Source organism: Eucyclogobius newberryi, unplaced genomic scaffold (assembly GCF_026437365.1).
Source record: "Eucyclogobius newberryi isolate DKJ021-1_F unplaced genomic scaffold, fEucNew1.0.hap1 SCAF_6, whole genome shotgun sequence".
Lineage (NCBI taxonomy): Eukaryota > Metazoa > Chordata > Actinopteri > Gobiiformes > Gobiidae > Eucyclogobius > Eucyclogobius newberryi.
Window position 1 is genome coordinate 13,179,500 of NW_027316278.1, and position 24,918 is coordinate 13,204,417.

General features: G+C 40.4%; 1 protein-coding gene across 11 annotated transcripts in view; it reads right to left on the bottom strand.

The window, feature by feature from the left end:
* The window catches only part of arvcfb (ARVCF delta catenin family member b), a 243,346-nt gene that overhangs the window by 107,775 nt on the left and 110,653 nt on the right, over positions 1 to 24,918 (bottom strand). The window lies entirely within an intron of this gene.

A 24,918-nucleotide genomic window follows, 5' to 3' on the forward strand; every position in this document is an offset into this window, starting at 1 on the left:
TCGGCGAGCTCAGACTGTTGTAAGCATGGGGCCCACCCAAAGCCCGGCCTCGCAGTTAATGCTTGGTTGGCTCCCATCAAGGCTTCAAAATCCCATTTACCCCGCGAGATCCAAGAATGGTGTGACAGATGGGAGCTCAACTTCAACATAAGCAACAGCCAATATTAGCTCTTCACCATGGAAACAGCTGAAATCATGTTAAACTACTACTGTTTAAAAAGCTTGGCAAATTGATTTTACATATGATGTCAATATACACAAAAGCATACAATCATATTCAAGCACAATGAAGCGTAATTCAACTTTACGCAACATCATTTCACGTATATCAATTTATCTTCATACACTGATTATATTTACATACTTGGAGATACTTGACATGGGTTTTTGTCCTGAAACGACTGAGCTTAAGAGGGACAAAACTGGAGACATTACCCGTTAAGGCACAGAAAACGGAGATTTCAATCATACATTTAATCCACCCGTTGGGCTGACAGGCATTGTGATTGCGATTAGACTTGCGATTGATGTTTTAATTGTGGAATTATGTTCAAAGTTCACATTTTAGAAACTGAAAAATGAACTGCAGTAACTAATACAAGGACCCCGTGTGTTTCAGAACAGTCGGTTGTAGCGGCTTGAACTAAAGCATTAGCAGGTTTTATACACAAGTGAGAAAGGATATTTTGTTGTTTGCACAGGAAATAGATTTTAATCAGAGACATAATATTTTGTTAAACCAACAACCTTCCTTTCTGAGAGTGAGGCAAACCACTGGGAAATTTTAAACCACTGAAATTTCAATTTAAATAATGCCAGAAGATGTTTTGAAACCTTATCTAATATTGCACATATGCCATCAATTAGACAGAAGATAAACATATCCAAACGCATGGCGTCGCATACCACATATGTTTAGGTCATTCCCTGCAGCCGAATGTGGAGAACGTGAGAAATTGTGAGTTTTCAGTAGCAGTGGGAATATTTCAGTAGCACCATGGACTAAATGAAAAAAGAGATCAGAGCCGTATAAAACAACGAATCTCGCCAAAAGGTCAGTAAAAATGGACAGGGGTTGTTTGTTTGGACAGCGGGTGCGGCCCAAAGTTGGAAGAACTTAGCCGTGCGTTGGAGATTAGTGATAGCTGGCGCTGCAGAAGGACGGGGCTTGAGATTTGGTTAGAGATGTTGGCGTGAATCCCTGGAGATTTGTAGGAAAGTTCAGAGTCTGCCATATCTAGTCGGTAAAGCCAAGTCGGAGAGGAGCGAAGGCAACGGCAGCGTATTATAGCTGTGTTTGCCAGAAGCCAAGTTCACGTGAGATGGACTTGAGATTGAGGCGGCAGGAAATGGAACATGCTGGACCTTTTCTCACGGTTTATTGTCCCTTTAACGGCATTTCAAATAATGCTAAGAGGCAAAACTTACGTGAATTCAATTAAAGCAGTCCCATGGCACAGGCATAAAGTGCACAGCAGCTTTACTTTATCATTTAGAAAGATTGACTTACATGAAGCTGGAGGAATGGTGACGAAGACATCTTCTGACAATAATCACTACATTTGACAAGCTATTTTACTTGCTCTAATAAGAAGAAATAATATTAAGAACACAAAATGATGGAACCTCTGGAATTTCAGTAATGGCGCAGATGTTCTACAGTGCTTTTTTGTTTTTCATTTTTTATAAATTTGCAATGAATTCAAACAACTTTCTTTCACATTGTCATCATCGGGTATTTTTTGGAGAATTTTGAGGCAAATAATGAATTTAATCTATTTTGGAATAAAGCTGTAACATAACAAAATGTGGAAAGATTGAATATTCTGAAAACTTTCCGGATCCGCTGGATGAAATGAAAGAGTTATTGTGTGACTGGATAAATGTAACATTAAGCTGCAACCTTATGACTTGTTATCTTCTAACAATGATAAAAAATGATGAAAAGGAAACGCGGAGTAGTATTCACTCAGCCAACCTCTTCAAGGATCTTGTATAAGCCAACAGCAGATTGTAATAATACATCAAATATGATAACTATAACTGAAATCAAGCCAAAACCATTTCATTAGCAGGACATAACGTGGTCTAAATGAGATAAAAAACATTTTCAAAACCTGGTCTCAAACTGGACAATCTACTCTACGTTCAAATGAAAGCCGAGACCCACGCCACAGCTTGAGAAACACTGCACCAATGCATTCTGCCGTCTCAGGGAGGGGTAGAGGCAGATAAATGCTGAACTAGATTGGCGAAGCTTGTTTCAGAAGTGCTGCAGTTAGTATGGCTAATCAGAAATTAATAGCAGCCTATAAAACAACACAGCTCATTTACAAGTCTACGCCTGATTGTCTTGAATACTGAGCAGCGAGCCAGAGTCAGACGCTGCTTTTGTGTTTGAAGCAGAAGAGCACCAGAAAGCTTTGGCACATTCAATTTTAAAGCAGTTATTTAACAATGATGTTTACATATTTGCTAGTATCTTTCTTCTCTGCTCTCCCTCTCTCTCTGCTACTCCTCAAACTATTTCTTTAAAACAATTGACCATAATTTTGTCATGAGGGTGTGCAATCAGTTCCCCTTTGACATTAAGTGGCCATTTGGTCACATTACAATGTGTTTGACGTAATTATCCAGTTCACAATCCAAAAAATAGAGAAGAAAATGTTAGGAGAATATATTTGTAGTACTCACTATACATCTTGTGCATCGTTTCTAGATAACGGGGAAATAAAGTATACCTTTATCTTAACCTTGGTTGTACTTGCATTTTGGTTCGGTTCATGAAATTCTAATGACCAGAATATTCAAACTGTGTAACAGTAATGAGAATCGACTTTATGAAAGTCCTTGTGGCTTATTCCGGTCTTTGAAGAGAAATGAACCAGAGATTCTGAGGTGCTGAGAGGAGTTATTTTGAATGGTTTTCTAATAGAGCTGTTCTTCTGCTCCCTAAGGTGTTGATATGAAAAGAGGTATCCGGCATGAGCACAGCTCAAATTTGACTGGGTCATGCACTATTCATGTGCTTGTGTTTCTCTGCAGGTGGTTGGAAGGAAAAGGAGGATGTGGATAAAATATGGATAATCTCCTCTCAGTGACTGGCTAAGCCCTGCTTTGCTGGCACTGCTTTTGGAGAGTTCCTCCCACTCCCCCAGCTGCAGGCCGAGCATCTGTGTGCGTCCCCCATCCAGCCTTTAATCAGCCTCAAATATCTCAATCTGGCATGAGGCACACCCCGCCCTCCATCGGGGCTTCTCACTTTGTGGCTCTGGGGTCACTGATGGCACATTGACTTTTTCGGGTGCTGCTTATGGCAGTTGAATATGTACAATTTATTTCTAGTTAAAGTTTTCTTTGGTTTTGTTCATACTGTTTTATTAGTCTTTGGTTAGTCTTTAGGTTTTAGTCCGGATTTATAGTCTATGTCTTGTCTTGTTTAACTTTGGTCTCAACCTTTGCAAAAAAATAATTTAATTCCTTGTACCTAGATCTGAGAAAGTCAAAAAAATGTAAGATGAAATGTATAAAGATGGAACTTAGATTCACAAATAAGTTCAGATGGTACGTGTTATGAAGTGTTTTGTATAGAAATCAACTCAACTACAGTAACAGGAAATGTTGACTCCTGAAGATTGATGAATCCAGTAAACAGGATCTTGCCCTAAATAGCCATGAGCTCAAAGAAGAGTGTGACATACCGCCGCCTCTGGACTGTCCTATTAAGAGACGAGTCAGGCTTGTTTGGGAGACGGATATCAGCCGGACGCTGTGGACCCTGGAGTCCAGTGACCGAGAGCCTGAAGGTGTAACCTGGTTATACCAGGTTACATACGAAACATCATACTAACATTATTAAACATCATTTATAAATTAAAATAAGATCAAACTCAAAAGACCTTAAACAGATCCTTACTGAAATAACTTGTCAGATTTGAGTCCAGGCCAAGTTCAGCAGCATTAGTTTAGTACTGAAAAATATTTCACACTGCACTTTCCCATCAAAATAAAAAAAATGAAAAGTATGTTGCTTATTTCATTGACTAAAACTAGCTCCAATTATGCTAAACATTTGAAAAATAAATTAAAGCCAGAAATCCTTTCTACTCAAAATAGGATAAATGTATGCTTCATTGATCCTCAAAGAGGTAAATTAATTCCCTGCATTTGACCCATTCCTCACACAAAGTCCTAAAAGCAACGAGGAAGACCTAGGAGGACTTTGCTTTACAAATGTGCAGAGCTTAAAAAGTAACAAGCAGGCTTTTAGATAGAGGGCCGTCTTCCCGTATTTTGGGGTATTTTGAAATGTGGACGGGCATTTTCAAGTGCAGGGTCATTTTATTAATAAATCTTAGAAAAAAAGGGAATATTATCAATCGGGCCGGGAAGCGTTTGGCAATGCTCTGCCATTACAGTTTACTGTTTACAAGTGAAAATTTGCATGCTGCGCTCTGATCGTATGGCGTAAATTAACAGAATGCAGATCGCCGTCTGGCGTAAATTACAGTGCTTGTTTACGGCGCAAGAGATAACATCAGACGGCGCACCCATGGGCGCTGCTTTATTTTGTAAAAGCGTCGGAAAATACGCCGCTCCTAAGTGGCGGAGTGTGATCATATTGGCTTTTCCATAACCTTCACCTTAGCACCATTTTTAAAGTACTTTTTATTAGTTCGGAGAATGCCAAAGCTAATCGTATTTCACCTAGTCGGCCCCCGTACCAAAGGACAAAATAATTTTGACGGGGTGTTTTCTAAAAGCCTGGTAACAAGCCAGTTTTGCCAATAAAAAGAGTCTGTTAAGACTAGTTGAGATTCGACTTGAATTAGTGCTGAAAATACCGGTACATAATCCATCAGGAAACTTTTTAAAAGGGGGACAAAATTGCACCTCCCAGTGAATCCATTTTCCACCATCATGAGCTCCTTTGACAAAGAAGTCTGCTGCCGATTACACATTCTGTATCTTGTCCTGTGAGACAGAACTGCTTCCTTTGAGGGCTGATGACGCTCTCCAGATCAAACACACGCTGCCGACAACGCCATACCTTCCGCCGGCTTGCTACGGGCGACGGGCGTCAGCTGGATACTGTGCTTTAGATTATGCATATACAAAGGTTTTCCAACAGATAAAACGTCTAAAATGTGCAGTGCCAAAGCATCACTTTAACCAGTCTCGACACTGCCAATCATTCAAATGCACTTACTTATAGTGTTCTTGAATTCTGAGAGCCCCTCCTTAAGTCATACTTAAGGTCCCAGGGGCAAAACACACCACAGCTCCTTAACCCAGGGGAATGTGGTTAATTTAAATGTAATTAAAAAGAACAACAGTCATCATTGCACAGTTGTGTGGGGCTGGAGGCGGACCTGAACACATTAGCAGCAGAAGCAGTTGCAGCCTTGGTGTCTCTCTCAGTACGTTAGTGATCACGACAACACAGAGAGTCCTGTGTTTGTGTCCGACAGTCTGAGTCTGAGGATGTCCGGACGATTACCTCTCCAAATCAGTTTAAACTCCTCTTCCTCCCATAATTGTCCCGAATACCAGTGCTTTCCAAGGTTGAAGACTAAGAGATACAAAAACAGTACTTTAAAATGAGTCATTTTCTGTGTCATTGTTATCTTATTTTTATCTTATCTTATTATATTATCTTTACTCATGTAGAGGGATTTCCATTTCGACAGAACCCTACAGTATATTTTATTCATCCTTTCTTGGACTTGCATAGCTTGTGTCTTTTATGACTGAAATTACTCATTGATGAGGGAAATACTTATTTTACAACTTATAACTTATATTTTACAAGCAAATTAATACATTTTGTTATGTAAGCAGCATTTTCAAAACTAAAACTGTGCACTGGCCAAAAATCCATGCATTTGAACACAAGTGATGCCAAAGGGTTTGTCAGAGCTACAACTACAATTAAGATTGATAGATGTATTCATTTGATCCCTGAGGAGCAATTCTGGTGCAGCTTAAAAACGTACACATAAAACAACACCACACAAGCAAAGAAACAGTAGATGAATATAAATAAGGGGCAAAACACAAAACCTCAAGAGCTGTTAATAAGAGCAATAGCTGCAGGGATTAAAGACCTTACATAGATTCAAATACCAAAGTCCTCCATTTGCAGTTTGAAAATAAGATGATGCAGCTTAAGGGTTCTCTGTTTATTTGTTAATGTGATAAATGTTGCTTGTTAGACATCTTATTTCCTGAAAAGATCACTCTGTCATTCTATAAGCTGAAGGTTCTCGATATGAGTGTAAAAAAACCTCTCATATGAAGTAAATTTCCTGTTACCGCGCACTCCCACTGGCCTTAACCTTGGCCACTTGTTTATCTTGTTATAATGACGAGTGCGTGAACAGTAGAGAAGCAGCTGCACGGGTACAATATACGTGTGTGTGAACGGAGGAAAGAGGAAAAGTATACTTCCCTGGCCACGAAGGAATTCTGTCCCGCCCAGAGAGGCTTGAATCTCACAGAAAGGGGCCAAACTGGTACGGTTACACATTCACCGTGCGATTATTCACTACAGGGACAATGCGGTTGCTATTTCACACCCGCAGTTAAGAACCCAAAACAACACGCCGTACAATGCGTTAAATACTGCAATAAAACCGGTGTTATCTTGTCGAGCTGAGTGAGAGACATGCGTGTTACAAATAAGGTTACACCAAAACAAATTAAATGCATTCAGAGTTGATTTACTTGAAAAGGCAGTCGGCGGCAGCACTACTACAGTAATGACAGCAGTGGTTATTGAAAGCCTGGAGAGCATCAATCATAATTAACATTTCTCATGGTATATACTGTTGTCGTTAGGCTGTTTAGTCGGTTAGTCGACAAAAAAATCAGGCATGTAGTGACATAGCTAAAGATTTGGGAGAAAATTAAGTGTTCAATCGACCTTTTTATATATTATTGTACTGTTTCCAAGTACTTTTCTGCATAAATATAGTCGTTTTAACATATACTCCTGAGTTGTGGTGTAAAGTTCGGTCAAGAGGTAGTAGCAGTAGATGTAACCGTAGTATTTGTGGCGGTATATTACAGTATTCAATCATTCACGGTACATTCTGAACATCTGCTCCGAGCGTCTTTCCTTTTCGGAACCACTTTTGGGATTGCAGGCTTGGGACTAACACAACGAGGACACGGCTTGGCTCGTGGTGACCTTGGTGACTAAATTGTATCGGTTTCAAACCCAAAAGTAGAGCAATTTTGCGTTGACTCATCGGTACGCATCAGACAAGTGCATCCAACGTCCTCTATAGAAGCGGCCTTTAATGAGGTTTTGGGAGTTCTTTTCCCTCCAGAATGTTGCCTCAGCACTGCTACACCTCTGCACCAGCTGGCACGGCCCGCTCTGTATGTGCAGAGAGACTGGGGTACACTGAGGGGAAAGCTTTGGCCCAAAATAGAGTGAAGGGTGTGCGATGACTGTGGCCAGACCTACAGTGAAGAGGCTTTGTCAGAGAAAGGCTTGGAAGGAGGTATAAGCTCATTCAACAGCTCCTTCGACTGAGAAATGAGTTCTACACTGTATAATGGGCCCAAAATAACTGCGTTTTAGTGATGGGTCCGGTTGTACAGGATGCAACTAAATGGATAAGAGAAAAATATGCATCATCTCAAAAACGTACTGCACTGAAATATAACTTTTTATTTGAGTGCTGAAGTTAGTAACTATAGTCTGTATGGAAAGCTTAGTTGTAAATTATGTTCTATTAAAAGAAATGAAGATAATCCTGTGGACTCAATTAATATGAAGGATGTAAAGTACTGATTTCGAATGGAGAACCTACACAGACCTCGACAATATCAGCTTGTGCTTTTCTTCTAATGAGACGGATGATGAACAGTGCAGTGACATATTAAAAAGAATACAGTTTCCCAAAAACAACGTCTCAAAGATTTCCACCAAGTTGAGAAGATTAAAAGAGAACTCAAGCCCCGCTGTAGAAATCACCTGAGATTTAGCAGCAGAGAGAAGATGCAGAGACGTCACACGCATCATCTGTCTTATTAGAGGAAAAACACAAGCTGATGTAAAAAAAGAAGACCGAATAAACGTTCCAAATATAAGACATTGACAATCTTGCTATTGTCGAACTGCGTAAATCTGGCCCCATTCTCAATACTTGTATGAATTCAAATCCACTTTATTCATTCATATGGCACAATGCAATAAAACGCAACAATACACAGCAAAAAATGTGTCAAATAGAATGAAATAAATGAATAAAAAGAAACAGAGGACCACAGAACTTACACAGTGTTAAAAAGCCAGAGAATAAAAGTGGATCTCTTAGGACGAGACTTAAAACGCTCCACTGTGGGGGCTGTTTGGATGTGAGAGCAGAGCAAAACAAACCAAAAACAAATACAGCTAGTACCTGTATTCAAGCTCAAATTTAGATTAGTTTCCACATTATGCTATCTTCCTTTCCTCAGACAACCTCAAACGCCGCCAACACCACTGCCCCTTGTACAAACTTAACGCTTGACAGGCCCGAGGATGCAGTCTGATCACAATAAAAAACAACACATTACATTTTATGATTATATCTGCGTAAAGAAATGTGCCGTCTGTTCACGAGCTCGTGCTAAATGCCTCTGTGTTGTCTGTGCAGCACGCGTCTTCCAAAGCAGCGCAAGCCTCTGAATCGACGCCTTTGTGCAGCGGCCATAAAATTACTCTATAGTGACAGGGCTTTCCAATAATGCTTTTGGAGGAAAAACTGAAACAACAACCTCTGGCAAAACAATAGAAGGGTGAACAATTGAAAACAAATTTTGGGGGGTGGAAAAAAAACATATGCAAGTTGTACAAAAGGTCCGACTCAGCTTTTCAGACTGGATTGCGGAGGCTACACAAAAGCACGGAGTATTGGAACGGAGTTGAGCTGGAGGGGAACCAACAATGCAAACTGAAATACATAACATCCTGCGCTTCGTTGGCCTCCGCATTGTCCCGGTGTCGTTTCCCTTATGCGGGAATGCAGACTTCATACACAAAGGTGGTCTGCCACACACTGCAGCCTTTCAGATGATCCACATGCAGTGTCACGTGTGCTGTGTCAACAAGCATGGGAAAATACCAAGACAAATTTCCCAGGCATAAACGTGAAGGAAAACTGTTCAAAATGTGCTCTGCTGAGGACATTTTAGTTGTTATTTGGGTCAAACTATTTCAAACAACGGGTCAATATTAACAAAACTATTACCGGTAATTAATTAATGTGGAGATCTGTACTTTGACATCGACTTGAGTATTAATTTGCAGTACGCTTACTTGATTAAAGAGTTTGGTCAAGTAAGTCTATAAATTGATTAGATTTTGAATTTCTAATTTTTCCAGTCTGCCCTTTGAAAATGACTGATTATTAAGTGGTTTGTTCGTACAATTACATTAGCTTCCAATTATAAATCAGATGTTATATCCAGACAAACACTTCATGTAGATTCTCCAAATACATTTTCATTCTAATACTTCTTGGACCTCTATAGTTTGTACTTCTTCTTGTTTTGGACTCTTACTAGAGGTGGCTCAAATAGGAGACTCTATTCATTATATTCACTTCAAACAAAAACCTGTGTTGTCTGATTTCTACTTCAGTCCACAGCAACGTGCTCTGTTTGGGATATTGATCATAGTCCATCATTTCTTCTTGTGTTCTCGGGCATCTGTGGCACAAATCAGACTCTCTTGTTGATATATTGATTTGCTGTCCTTCACTTTGAACCGTTTGCCACTGCACATGACAAAGCACAGATTTATTTCTCAGCCCAATGCCCAAACGTCTGTTTTATGGCCAGCCTTGCAGCGCCGGCTCGACACCTGACTCTCTGCGCTGACAACCATGAAGAGTTTCAGACCGGAGACACCCCTGATCTCACCCCAATTAAACGGAGCCCCGGTACAGCGCCGGTTTATGCCTGTACAAGGAAGGTTGTGACGCTCGCAGGCAGACCGACAAATGTGCAAGAGCAGATGAGGAATTAAGCAATTGTTACACCACTGACATTTACTCCTGACTGATTGCAGCATTATTTCATTGTGTGTCGTATTCAAGTTCATTAGAAGTTAATACTTTTTACTGCTGGCAAGGTGTATAATGGCACTTGTAAAATAATAATAGTCTCAGCTTTTTTCATTTTATTTTTAGCAATAAAACACCAGTAATTGAGTACATGCAAGATCGATGAGTTTGATGCCACACAAAATCTCCCTGAAGACAAGCAGGTGGTAGATAACCTTTAAAAACGTGGCAGTAGTAACAGAGGAGCCAGAAGGTACTTCATACATATTCACACCACATAATTTACTTTCTTTTACTTCAACTTTAGTAAACAGTAAGTTGTAGTTGTAAGTGGCTCTACTCTTTCTGAAGAACAGAACAGATCTGTTGTTTAAGTAAAATGGAGCCTGGAAGCTGATGCCCTTTTGTTTTTCTTAAGTTGGAGCAGATTTCTATCTAATCACTAAACTCAAGCTGCTGCTGCTGTGGGAATGCCCTTGTCATGGTGCATACTTCATATAAAGCCTATTGTAGTCCTGCTCCAGTGGGGCCTCAGCAAACCGCCCGACGAGGGGGAAACCACTGACAGGCCAAAGCCCATTAGCCCAGTGGCCCCAGGAAAGAGTGCGGCAATATCTCAAAATGATGAAAACAACTTTTTCAGGCCAATGATGTGGGGACCAATGAGTGAAGAGGGCTGATATCTGAAAAGCTCTCAAAAGTAAACCTGTGGAATGTATGAAACATAGAACAGGCTGTAGCACATTTATCTTTTATGAAGGCGAGGAAATGCACAGTTAGAGTATAGCAAATGTGAGCATATGGGAAAGCATGAGTGATGAGTTCTGCAGTAACTTCTTCTCATGCAATAATAGGGCAAAAGAAAAATGATGTTCAACTTTGTAGTCGTTTGCATATTGGACCGATTGTAAGCCAGATGCTCTCCCTGACACTCTCCCTGACGCAAGCTTATTTCAGTTTAGAGTTATCAAAAGTATTGTAGAATCAGCCTAAACAATCCCAAAACTTGTACCAAAACTAGATAATCATTTGAATGTATCAATACTGAAAAAAATCACATTAATATGACAAAATTTGAGCTTTCCTGGACAGTTTTAGAATCCAAAAGAAAAAAAAAACATGATCTAAATCCTTGATCCATTAGAACAATGATCAATGAGGTATCAAAATCGGTATCAAGTTTATTCCTTAGTATCGAAGTTTGAAATGTCGTATTATGACATCACTATTTCAATTTAGCACCATAAAAACTGCTTTTGTAGAAAAAAATATGATGGCTTTATTCTTTCTTACTGGAGTAAACACAAAACAACTCAAAGTAAAGCTAAAATGGGCTTCCCCTGATTGGCTAGTGAGTCTTCATGGCTGGGTAATGCAATTATGCGTAACTTAAGGATAGCATGCTGCCGTACTTCTTTCTCATGCAACAAGCCAAGAAGCTCAACCATGTAATATTTAAAACACAAGTGTGAGAAGTATTCATTCCAGATTTGATATTCAGTGAGGCCTGAAGTTCTGCAGTCATGTGGTGGTCCGTTTCCAAGTAGCACATTTGTCTCTCAACAGTTACACGCAACTACAGAAAACAATGGCTTCTGGATTAAATATTAGGTTTTTTTTCAATGGGGCAATGTTCTGTGACCCACCAAGGCCATGTATATGTCTTGAGTCTTATATTTCTCCTATCGAACAAACAGGTCTTAAATGCAATCTGGGGAAATAGCAGGGACCTTCCCACATGGTAACCAGCACGCCGGGTTTGCTGGAAAACAAGAGACAAGTGCCATATGTATTGTGATAAGTACTAGACTGGTAACATGTGCTCGACTCGTCTTGTAGCTGTGGAAAGCGGACTCCTACACTGAATATGTGGAAGGAGAAAATGAGAATGCAGCGTGTGAGAGGATGCTGGGAGGAGGAAGCTGTGAATGAGCTTGTGGGTATTTGCTTTTAGGGTCCCCACTGTTTTTATTTTGTTTGCTGTTATGTGTTCTTTGTATATAGACATTGAAAAAAAAAAAAGATAAAGATAAACAAATTGTATATTAACAAGAATGAATAAGCAGTCTTTTAGCAGTGGCCGTGACAAAGAAAAGGAGTTGTACAAGTTCAGTATTCAAACCATGCAAACATTTCCGCAGGAGAACAAAAATCAAATCAAATCACCGACATATTTTGAAGATTTGAAAGCAATTCAGAGATAGTCTGAGCCCCGTGTGGTAATGAGGTGCACACAGTTTGCCTAGTTAGAGGTTTGTTTTTTATTGCAAATGGTTCCTAGTCTACAGCACAGGTCAAGCAGACAAAAAGAACTAAGAGAACGACGCAAGTTCACTCAAATTCCTGTCATTTGCAGAGGCAGGAGGGCTAACCACTCTGCCACTGCTGTTTTAATCTGCCAATAGTTCCTGTTCACAGTTGGAATAAGATCTGGGTGAAAATCATGACTCATTCGAGGTATCAGAGCAGGGCTGCTCCAGTTTCTTTACACGGACTGGTGGGAAACACCGTGAGTCAGCCTGGATGAAAAGGCAATGGCATTCTCAGTTCAGACAACAATAAACCCGGCTTCCATTATGCAAATCTCTGGAGTGTTACGGGAAAATCTGCACATTGGCCAGCTTATAGAGAAGACTTTACCTGCTTTAGGTGTCAGAGAGGATAAGAAGCTATGAGCCAATGAGTGCAGGGATATTAAATGGGGTATTTGCATCGCCTTTTAACAATTATACCCCCCACTGAGGCATTCCTGGAGTACGTTCAAAACACCTCCCTTCAACAACTCCCTGCTGGAATTAGAATGAATAAAAATGTGTGCAATGGACTGGAAAAGGAAGGTTCGGCCTGTCATCTTTCATCATGATTACTGCATGTATTTGCTGCCAAGGCCATCTAAACGCTACTTAATGATATTTAAGTATAAGTAAAAGTAAAAGGCAGGTTGAGTTGATACAGAGTGATCTATTTAGAAACACAATCTTGTTACTACAACTACTTATTTCCTACAATTGAAACTACTGCGGCTGTTACTACTGTACATTTTGAAGACATTTACTACTGTGATATGTGTTTAGCTTCATTTGATCCCACTCATTTCAACAAGCAAGTAAAAAACATTCAAATACAATAAAGATTTTCAGATTAATAGTTGGCTTGATATATAGCATGGACGTTTCTGAGTGAGGTAATGGACGCAGAACAAATTTAAACAACGCGTCCTGGAGGGGGGAAAAAACGCCTTGAGGGTCCGCAAGTAAACAGGGGTCTGAGGAAGAAGCTGCAGAAGGAGAAGGAAGAAACCACCGAGGAGCAAAGGAAACTGAAAAGTGAAGAGGCGCGAGAGCAACTGCGAAAGGAGGTCAACCAAAGAACGAAGAGCAAGAGGAGGGGGTGGTTTTGGCGCTGCAACTGAGCCAAAAATGATAATGATAAACGCCGTGTTTCTGTGTATAGAGCATGTAGCTGCATTAAACAGAACCATTATTTGGTTGGTTAGATGGTTCTTGGGCATGTACTGTATGTATCCTTCTCAAATGCTAGATGTTTTTGTTGCAGGTTTCTTGAGTTTACGACGGACCCATTAGCCTGCATGTTCCAGAGCCATGCAACAATTAAAGCAGTGCTGTCTGCCAGGGACCAATGAAATATCCCCTAACTGCCAACAGCTCATGCTTCACAGCAGCCAAACTCGAACCCCAGCCAAGAGATGGAACTAGTGCAAAGACAGATCTCCACATTACAAGAAAGACAAGGCTATTTGTTATGACGCCGCAGCATTTTCACAATTGCTTCCATATGCAGCCCAACCCTTAACCAATCTGTCAATCTCACACTGACATTTGGGAGTAGGGACATGCACTGCTAATGTGAGAGAAACACAAATATGTGATGTTAATAAACCAAGTTATTTCTCTAACAACCCACTTATCCATTTAGACAGTAAAATACCAGGCTTTTACGTAAAACCGCTGCCTATTTTACCAATGCATTTGGAACTCAGCATCGAGGCGCAAATTGTGAGTCCACTATCTAATATCAACCAAACCCAAGGGTATGCTATATTAAAAACTAAAGTTATTAAAATAGCAGAGATATAGTTCCAGCATAAATCTTGGGAGATAGTTATTCTCTGGCATAGGCCTCGCTTTGTTCTTTATTCTCACAGGGGACAGCAGAGTGTCCAGTCACAGTTGCGCTGAAGTCTGTGGTAGATTTCTCCAGCTATAGCGTTCTCTTCATGCACCTCTGAGAGCAAAAGGAAGCTTCAGCACTATAGTGAGCCTGACCCACTTCAGAACTTCACAGCACAATGCTGCGGTGCTGCTGCTGCTGGCAAAGTTACAAGTGCAAAATGTATATATACTGCAAAGCAAATCAAAGACTCGTATAAGCACTTTAACATTTCACAATGTGCACCGAAAGTGTGGCATTTGCAGTAAACACATCAGAGAAAACCTACTTAGCTCTATCTTCACGAGTGCAGCTCCTCCCTGGAGAAAAGCCATTGTAAAAGACTTGTTCTGCACCTGCTCCATGCAGACATTATGCCCCTGAACCTCTGAAGCCTGTCCCAGCACTGGCCAAATGCAGCACAGCCAATCCTGACTTTCACACAACCTTTGATAATGTTGACTGCAGAAGTCGGCACAAGCCAAAAGGCTGAAACTGTATTCAAAGCATTGTAAGGCTTCTGTGAGGGCGGCCCAAGTACAGGAGGAGTTAATTATCTTTCCTGGTCATTCTGGACAGAGAAGACAGAGCACTTGTTTATTCCTCGGTGCAGACAAGAGTGGGGAGGCCCACAGAGAGGACTTGATGCCAGTCGTGCTGCCTGTGCGTCTCAGATTGCACAGAGGATGGAAGTCTGTCATTTCAGAGGCCTGTGTGCACGTGCCCGCAGTGATTTCCACACTCTGTGGCGGGGGAAACAATGCTCTCGTCTGAAGCCTGTCCCACACATTTGGACAGCAGCACACTCAGCTCCTGCAGCCACACTGAGAGAGATTACAGAAAGAATTATTTAAGACGCTACAAGTGCAGGCAATATGTCACCAACAAAATAAGCAGGATAAGCTTGTGTTTATAAGCAGCAAATCTGTAAGTGCACAATGTAGCAACACTGTCTTTATTTGTTTCCCAATCAATAGATCCAGACACACCTCGTACACTACTATATGCCGTTTGGGAGGAGAGGGACTTTCCGTTATACAATGATATGATAATCTGATTTCCTCTGGTGACTCCTAATGAAACAGAAAGAAGCGTAAGCTGGTGAACAGTGATCCACCGCCAAGCGCATAGGATGACTTCATCACAGAGACCTAATTAACCCTCTTAATAAATAAGTAATTACATATTTTAGTCACATTATCCATAATTAAGTGTCCTATTTCCAACCTTCCCTTTGTTACAAAGCTCAAAGATAATAGCCTGCACTTTCACTTTTAGAGGTAATTATAGGAGCTAGTCAAAGCCTGAAGCAGACTTTTTTTCTTCACCATTAGCAATTTAAGACCACAGAAAAGCCTCGCTAAAGTCAGAACATGAACGGAGTGAGAACATGACGGTCCAGGCAGTGGCAGCACTTAGCCTGGTCTCCTGTGACTGCTGCCTTGGAGAAGTGATGCCTAGTGCTGCACAAGGAGGCCATTGATACCATGCTCTGGGGGACGCTCCTAACATGAGAAATCTTAATAAGCACCGGTGTTTTAAAGCGCACGACGTGACAAAGCCGAGCCGTGGACGTGGGTCATGGATAGGGCTGGGCCAATGTAGAAAGTCAGAATAAATATTCGACCAAAATATTGCTTTTGATTTTTTTGTTTTTGAGAAACTTTGGATAGCACATGTGACAGTCTCTATGTATATAATCTTTCAAACAAGGGAATAAAGCAATGTTTCTGGTATGGTTAGGGCTGGGTGATATTGAGAAAACAACTTTCACTTAAAATAAATGGCTTTTAGTAATGATTTCATGAGCATAAACGGACCTCTGCTCAAAGCCACACATTTTTACTGTCAGAGGAGTGACTGTGGACCTCTCCATTCAAAAACCCTCCCAAATAATTGACGATTTCACATGACTTGATCTCGATCTTTCGATAAATTGCCCAGCCCTACGTTTGGGTATAATTTACAGTCCGTTCACATTTGTCTGATACTTAAACCTTGACTTGAGAGACGTTTTAGCAGATTTCTGTTGGATTGCCTGTCATTATCTGTCATTATCTGAATACCACAAAAGTATGTTGGTATAAATTGATATTGCAATAACTAACTACAAATTGGCTCTACACTGTGCATACAGACGGAGCTCCAGACTGACAGATGGAGTACTCAAATCCACATATTTGAGACTGGAATGTAGCTGCTCTGTGACCCCAAAATCACTTCTCTTTTTACCCTTGTGGGCCAAACAACAAAGTCTGCAGCTGGGCCATCCTCTGTGGGACAGGTTCAGCCTCCTTCCCATCAAGCACACTCAAGAAGAGCACTACCAGCACAAGAGCAGGTTTATTGGATTAGGACTCTCTTAACTGTACTAGTTTATGATGGAAAGAATTCGAGAACTCGACATGTCCTTCTGTATCACCTTAACATTGAGGACTGTGCAGCTTTAGAGCACCACATTTACACACATTTAAAAGTTTACACTACCAACAAATGCTGAAGAAAACACACAGTATTATAACAAACAAACAAACAAACAAACAAGCACAAGAGCAAAACTAATACACTATGCTCTTGAAAAAAAATTTAAGTGGCACAGGAAAAAGAAAAAACTTAAACTATATTATGCCATAGTTAAAACCTTATTTGCAATGGAAGTGTGAACAGTCAGAAAAAGAGGAAAAAACATTATCACCAGAGCTGCTACTTTTAATGTCAACAGCAACGCCGTACTGGGCCATTTACTGCTGAGGCGCAGAGCAGCCCCAAAGCTTGCAGTTGAAAGCGCGGACCGGCCGTTGCTGACCCAGTGGTGGGTAAAATGGCCTGACGAGGCTTTGCACTTCATTAGAATGCGGTTCGAACTCTGCTGGTACTAACACACAATAGCAGCAGTTACAGCTGATGGCTCCAATCCAGCAAATAGTGGAGTGAGAGAAAAGAAAGTCCAAACCGCTGCACACTCACTGGCCTTCAGGCTAAAACAACCCGAGAGAGACGGAGAGAGCGAGAGAGGGTACTCAGCCTGCACTGTAGCTGGGGAACCAAACATGCAGACGCACAAACATTATGCTAACCAGAGGCAAGAGTTCAGCCAGAGCAACCGCACAAGTTCAGAAATGGGAGAGATAAATGTGTTTTGGCTCCTTGTTCCACACACAATAGTTTGAATAGTTCTGACAAAAGCGGCATGCACATTTTTAGCTGCCTGCCACATGCTATTACATATGAAGGCACATCATTGTTGTCATCTTATGTTTTCAGCTCATTCCCGTAAGGTCCCACCGGGGAACAATGGGGAGATGCGCCTCCTAGCACATTCCTCTATAGCCCCATTGAAGTGTGTAATGAACCTCTCCCGCATGCATGGGCTGTCGCTGGCTGCTATTGGGGCTCCCCGAAAATACCGTCTCGCCCCATCACACCCCTATATTTAATGTGTTGGGAATGTGTAATAGGCTGTGAAGTGGAGCGCGCTGCAGTGTCGATCAGAGCCAAGCGGGTGTAAGAGATGAGCTGACAGGTGCCAACCATCCGAGGAGGTGATGTACTTAGCACTGAGCGCTGGGCTGCAAGGTTTACAAGCCCGAGCCTGCGGTGTGGCCTTTAGCAGGTGCCAATGTACTGTCGCTGCAGCCAAACCAGATCTGAGCTGGTGAAAGGGCACTGAAAGAGCAAGTGATTTCCTTTTTTTCAGAAGTTGTATCGGCGCTAAAGTCGTATGGAAATGTGCCCTTTGTATTAGAACTCATCCTTCAAGCCCAAAATGGGAAAACTGGCAGCGGTCTTGATTAGGACTCAAGAGTACCTAGTTGGGAGATAAACAGTTTCGGTGCTGAAGTGAGCACCCAAAGGAAACTCGTGCCGTACTAACCACTTTGATTTTTTATCTTGCTAGTTTGCTGATTTTGTGTGGCCTAATAGAGATTGCGCACGGCACAAGTTATTTAAAAAAAATCAATCCAATCCATTAGGGCTACAACAATTTATTTAAGAGTCGTGACTAGCTGACTATTTGTGATAAAATGTGAATATATGATTATATTTCTGTGATGTATTTTATCTGCATAATAGTGATATTTTATCTGCATCATTAGTCTAAGAGAAGAACGGGTGTGTGACAAACTGCATTTGTGACGGGGTTGTAAAGATGGGCCAAAGGATATTTACCCGAAGGGGGGTGACAGCCCAGAGGAGTTTGGGTAATGTTTACCCAAGGCTTGATCTCTACGGAAAAATACCAAGTGCCTTGATGTGAGGCTGACCAATGAGAAATGTGACCCGCCTATTCCAGAATATCTAATAAAACCAACCAGCATGGGAAAAAACTGTGTGAGACGCAGGAGGGTCACGCAGGCTGCGTACAACCAGCTTGCGTGATCAGTCCCCGCGTTTTCTCCCAAGCTTGCCATACAAATGTCTGATATTTCTGTGTCGTTTCATATTCTAAGTTGAATTGTGTTCTCGATGTGTTACGGAATAGCATCGGTGTATGTCTGATTCCATGACACTATTTTGATAATCAAAATTGTTATTTGGACTATATAGACAACCTTAAATGTTCAAAGAGCCATATCGGACCAAAAAAAAACAAAAACAAATCTGTCTGGAGCCGAAAAAAATAAAAAGCCTTATATAAGCCTAAGCGTATCAAAAACATCTACAATGAACAATAGAAATGTCTAGTGCTGACAGATCGACTGCTACGATAATAGTTAGCGAGAGTGACAATGAATCAATACATCCAAAAACCATCGATGGAGAAGTGACACGTGAGCTGAAGAAGGCTGGTCTAAACCCTGCGTTGCACCATGGCACTGTAATGAGACGGGGGCGAGCCGCAGGGATCCTAAAGAGCTGTCACTAGGAGTCATTAATCCCAAAAGACCACAGCAGACAGATGGTACAATGATGGAGGAGTGATCATCTCTGCATCCACACACTGCTTCCCATCACTGACCCACACACAGGAAATGGGCTAATCCCTTAAAAGAAAGTTTTGGACCAAACGGGTAAAAGCGCTTGGCCCTGCCCCCACCAGCGCCAGGAGGAACAGCCTATGGTACAATGTGCACGTACTGGAGGGTATGTGAGAGAATGAGAGGAGCAGAGAGGCATTTGTACTTGGATTTCTGCTCGAAGGGGCCCGGAGTGGACCAGCTGCGGGACAGAAGAGGTGCGGCCTTTGTAATGTCGGCATAACTGTCACATGCTCTGGGAACAACCAAAGAGGAGGAGGATCCGACAAAGAAATTAGTTTCCTCAATTCCTTTTCTTTCGGCGTAATCACCTGTGACATCCTGTGTGAAGACGGCTTGATTCTCCAACTTTCACTTTCACAGAAAATGACTTTCTTTTATAGTTTGTCCTTAAAACATGACCAAAAGCTACTGTACATTTTGCTGACTGTGCTAATCCTGTGGGTATCTGAATATTTGACCCATATTTTGCTATATTTTCAGCTCATTTGACCCATCTTTTCCTTTTTTGCACCTCAATTATTCTACTTTTGACATTTTTACTCAATATTTTATCCATCTTTTGCTTTTCTCCTCCTTATTTTTCTCATCTTTTGATATCTTTACAACTTATTTACTCATCTTCTGCTAATTGACTCCTTATTTGACTCTTATTATGCTATTTTTGTGCATTATTTCACAGATCTTGTGCTATTCTTCGCTCGTTAATTGATGCATTTTTTGCTATTTTCTTTAATGTTGCTACCGCTTTATATTTTTAGATACGTGTGAGCTACTCTATAATTTCCCTTGTGGACATTAAAGTTTATCCAACATAGAAAAAGAGCGTTTCAAGTCTTTACTCCAATAATAAAAATCCATTTTGTCAATATTGCACAAATAGCCACAAGCCAGTTAGAGCAGAGGAAACATTGAAAGGAAAAATAACGTTGCAAGAAGCACTTTTACTGCCCCGTGGGTCATTAATCACTGTTTAAAAAAACTCTGTCCTGTTTATTTTGTTCGAGGTTATGCAAAAATGTCGCATCTGCAACTTTAATAGTTACAGTGGTCCGCAGGAATACCAATTACGGCAGTGACACGTTCAAACACAATTATACGTGCCAGGAAAACACTGCTTACATTTGCAGCCGGGGAGGCAGTTTGTCCATTAGGAACGTTAGGCTGCTTTTCTTTGCCCACTGAAATGTGCTTGTGTTGTGTAAAAGATGTTCACTCGGTTTACTGGCCATCCTTCACACTGTAAACTTTCTGACAACATCTGTTTATCAAGTTTAATATAATAAATCAACAGTTAAGCATAAAGTAGCAGCAGTAGTAGTAGTGACAGTAGTGGTGATATGGTAAGATGGTACAATACATTTTGGGGCTGAATATTCATAATCTTTTCTTTGCACTATCAGGAAACCTTTTTTTTTTTTTTTTTATCTATATGTTAAAATTTCAGCTGTAGAGGGTTAAATAATACATATTCGACTCGTAACTGATATGTAATTAAGTAAGTCGAGTTTCATTCTGCTCTTTATTGATTACAGCTCATGGTTTTTACAATATTGTTCATTTGGAAGACGGTTTACTGGGATTTTCCTGCTTTAAAGTTTGTGTTGGTGGCAAAAAGTAGTCTCAATATTCTCTGTAACAGTAGATCGCACATAGAGATGTCACAATTTAAAATGTTTGTGTAACGATTACTAAGAGAACAAACATAGCAATTTAACGATTATTCCCGATTATTGAAATCACGACTAAAACAACAATAAAATCCTACATTTTCTTTCCTTCTTGTTTTCGTAACCGCTCCGTAATATGTGACCTGCATCATGAAATCAAACTTTCTGAATTATTAATTTGATGCAAACAGCTATAAAAAGTACTTTACAGCTAGGTTTACTTTTTTGAGGAAAGACTGAGCAGAAAGGACTTAATTTTGCTTCTAAAATTGTCACATTTATTTTAACTGAACTGAAAAAGACCTTAATTGTCACTTTTCAATACATTGAAAAAAAACATAACTTTTTTTCTAAAAAATCTCACAATTATAATTTTTTAGTCTTTAAGATTATATTGTGACCTAAATACCGTATTTTCCGGACTATAAGTGGCTTTTTTCATAGTTTAGTATGTCGCTTTTTTTACATACTTATACTCTGGAGCGACTTATATGTGATATTATTTGTTATTTTCACACTTGCAACCGCGTTTCATACTCCAGTGCAACTTATATATGTTTTTTTCTTCTCTATTATGCATTTTTGGCTGGTGCAACTTACACTCCGGTGCGACTTATAGTCCAGAAAATACGGTAATCACAATGATCGATTAGCCAAATAATCTTCACATCCCCAATCGCACATCAGCATTTGTTATCATGACCGGCCTAATAGCAGTGCAGTATATATCAGATTACGATATATATGAAGTGGTTCTACAGCCGAGACTCTAAGTGACCATAAACTCCACCATTATTCCCCTGTTGATCCGGCCAGCACGTCCCACAAGTCTTTTCTGCTCTCTCCGAGGTTAGTACCGGCTTATCTCAGCCATCCAAAGCAAATTGCTCTTATAGCCGTTCCCCAGAGGCGCAGGTATAGGAAGCGGTTTATTGGACAAACCCTTGAACCACACACTCGTCTAAACAGGACCGGACCTGTCACTACGGCCCGCAGACAAACACTCAGCAAATAGACCGGGGATCCAACTGACGACCTCATTCAGCCGCCGCTCAGTGGAGTCTACACGCTTTATGTCCAAATATAAAAACGTAAAATACAAAGAAAGCGGCAGCTAAACGTATACTTTATTTCATGAGCTGTTTGAATGTATACAAGTGCAGCATTAAGCAACACCTTCCAGCAATAATCGATGCTACACTCAAATAGGGATGTCGCAATGTCAAATGTTAGTGTTACGATAACTGTGAGAAAAGACATTACGATTTAACGATTATTCATGATTATTGACAGAGATATGTAAAATTTTCTTCCATTTGTTACTATTCCTCAAGCTTGTGACCGGCTTAAGAACATTGAACTTTCTGACAGACAAAATAAGATAAGATAAGCCCTCGTGATAGCACAAAATAGTTTGTTTATGTTTGCTTTTGTTGTTTAATGTGTAAAAAATAAATAGTAAAAAGAGGAAAAGTGTTTATAACCTGCCCACTATCTAGCACAAAAGGTTTACTACGAATAAAATAGCCAGATTGAAAAAAATATCTGATTTTACGTCTATTTTTGGACAATAGATTGAACTGAAAACACTTAGTTTTGCTTCTAAAATTGTCACGATTATTAATGTTCAGTTCTTACGATTAAATTATGACCTGAATATGCACGTCTATTGATCCCTTCTTTCAACATTCTACGACTAATAATCCACCTGCTGGATTTGCATTCTTTAATAAAAAAATGTTGCTGTCGAGTTTGTACATCCAAACTCTAATTATATTTTACTAATAGCTGATTCCATTTAATTAGTGCAATGATGAATGGGGTTAAAAAGGTTGTATAAATTAACATATTGTTCAAAATTAGAAAGGTTTTGAAGATAAAATAATGTGTCCAGAGGTGATGCACATACATGATATACAGTACATACATACACAGTGAGTACATGAGAGTACATACATGCGAGTATATGTGTGTATTTGATTATATGAAGTTGTAAGAGCCAATCCACATACACTGTGCACTTGTATATGGACATTTACAAACAACAATGTACTATGAATATTAACTATTTCAAAATAAGACCTCCTACTATAAAAATATATAGAATCACGTATTAGAAACCCCAAAACGCATAGCGACTATTTACTTTTGAGTTTATTGGCTGAGATGAGGAGGGCGATTGTCCTCTTAACACAGCGTTCCAGAAGCATCCGTCTCTCCGTCACCTGTTCTTCCTCCAGCGCTGTCCTTTACCGCCACTCTGCCTCTCCTAATTCAATCGGCGATGACGTGCGATGGGGGGGGGGGCTTCAGAACACAACCTCGGGAACAACGGTGCACTGACGTGGGCCGCGGTGATGATGATCCAAATGTGTTCGGACAGATCCGGGGGAGAGAGGAGGGGTTTAGCTCCTCCAATTCACTTTATTCAGGAAGTTCACCGCCATTAGCTGTGGTCCTTCTTCTGGTTGTGTGATTGGGCAAAAGGGCTGCTGATCTTCCACGAGTTATACGTCGAGTACAAAGCCGTTTTCAAACCACTCGGGGAAAGAGTGCGTTGTTGACTTGTTGGTGCACAAATTAACCTACTTCATATGTTATTTTTGTGGCGGGACTTTTCTCTAGTTCTCTAGTTCTAGCAATATGGTGAATAAATTAATGTATTTTTTACGCTGGACAAGAAATGCCGTCATTTTTAGTGTTTTTGTCTGTTTTTGTCTTGTCTTTTGGATGTCTTGTATTTGCTTGCTCTCTGTGTCATGTTCCTTGTTGTTGATTATGTCATGGCACACAAACACTTTTGGTCACACAAAATGTCTGTGATGAAATATGATATGACTGAAACTAAATGAAACTGAACTGAAGTGGTGAGGTTTAATACTTTAACTATTAGACTCCAGCATTTTACTTTGTTGTAGGATTATTTTTCAAGATCATATTAATGTGATCTTTTTAGCTTGCTTACTTTCACAGTGTCAAAATGTGTCATAATAGTGCTTTGAGTGTTTTGTAACTCCATTGTTTGTTTGGGCGGTTGTTTTTGATGTCTTGTTGTGCACTTTTGGGCTTTTTTGCACTTGTCTTTCCAAAGTGTTTTTTAACTGCAAATTGCAAATAAATTTAACTAATACTAAAACAAAGCGATGTTTTTTGGCTTATTTCTTACTAGTCTTACTATAATAATTGTGAGATTCTTAAACGCTGGATTAAGTAATTTCGACTCAATCAATTATCCACGAAAAGGAAACTTAAATGTATTAAGCTTTTTAATCTGACTGCTTATGTCACATTGACTTTATCATTCACAAAGTTAAGATTTCATAATCCTAATAAGTACTTGGTGATGGTGTTCGTTTAGACAATGGAAGTGAATGTTTGATCAATAAACCATCAATAATAAAACCATTGTGACGATTTTCATTATAATATTACATCTATATCTGTTATTCAACCACAATTATTCCATTCAGAAAGAAAACATTGTGCTTTTAACAGACAGTTGTTTATTAGTTATTCTTATCTTTATCTCTTTCTTTTTTCTTGTCTACCGCAACAAAGCTATCGGGAACTTTTCACATTTTACAGACCAAGCTATTTTTTCGCAAATATCATAGTGAACTGTGTGCAACGTGCAAAGAGACAAACTTACAAATAAATCACAAAATGAGGGTGACATGACATTGCAATGCCGCAGTTGACTTTCAAACATAGATATGAGGTTGTCGCTGACCGCGTGAAAAGCCGGCTCGGGTTGCCCCGGACCAAAAACGGCCCCTCTGTGATTGAAGCTGCGGGGCGGCTCTCGGCGGGACGTGCGTGTACAGCGGCGTGTAGAGTGACATGCCGATCTGCCGCTTGGTCCTGAGCCGTTATGGAAGGCACGGCCAAAAGGAGGACTCAGACCATCTGGTGTCAGCATCGCCATACGATCGGACCCTTCGAAACACCCCATCGAGAGCCCCCCGCCCTTCCGAGTTAGACCTCCCCCCGCTGCTAGCTGCACCCTTGCTGGGACACTCCAAGCCTCCTATTGACCGC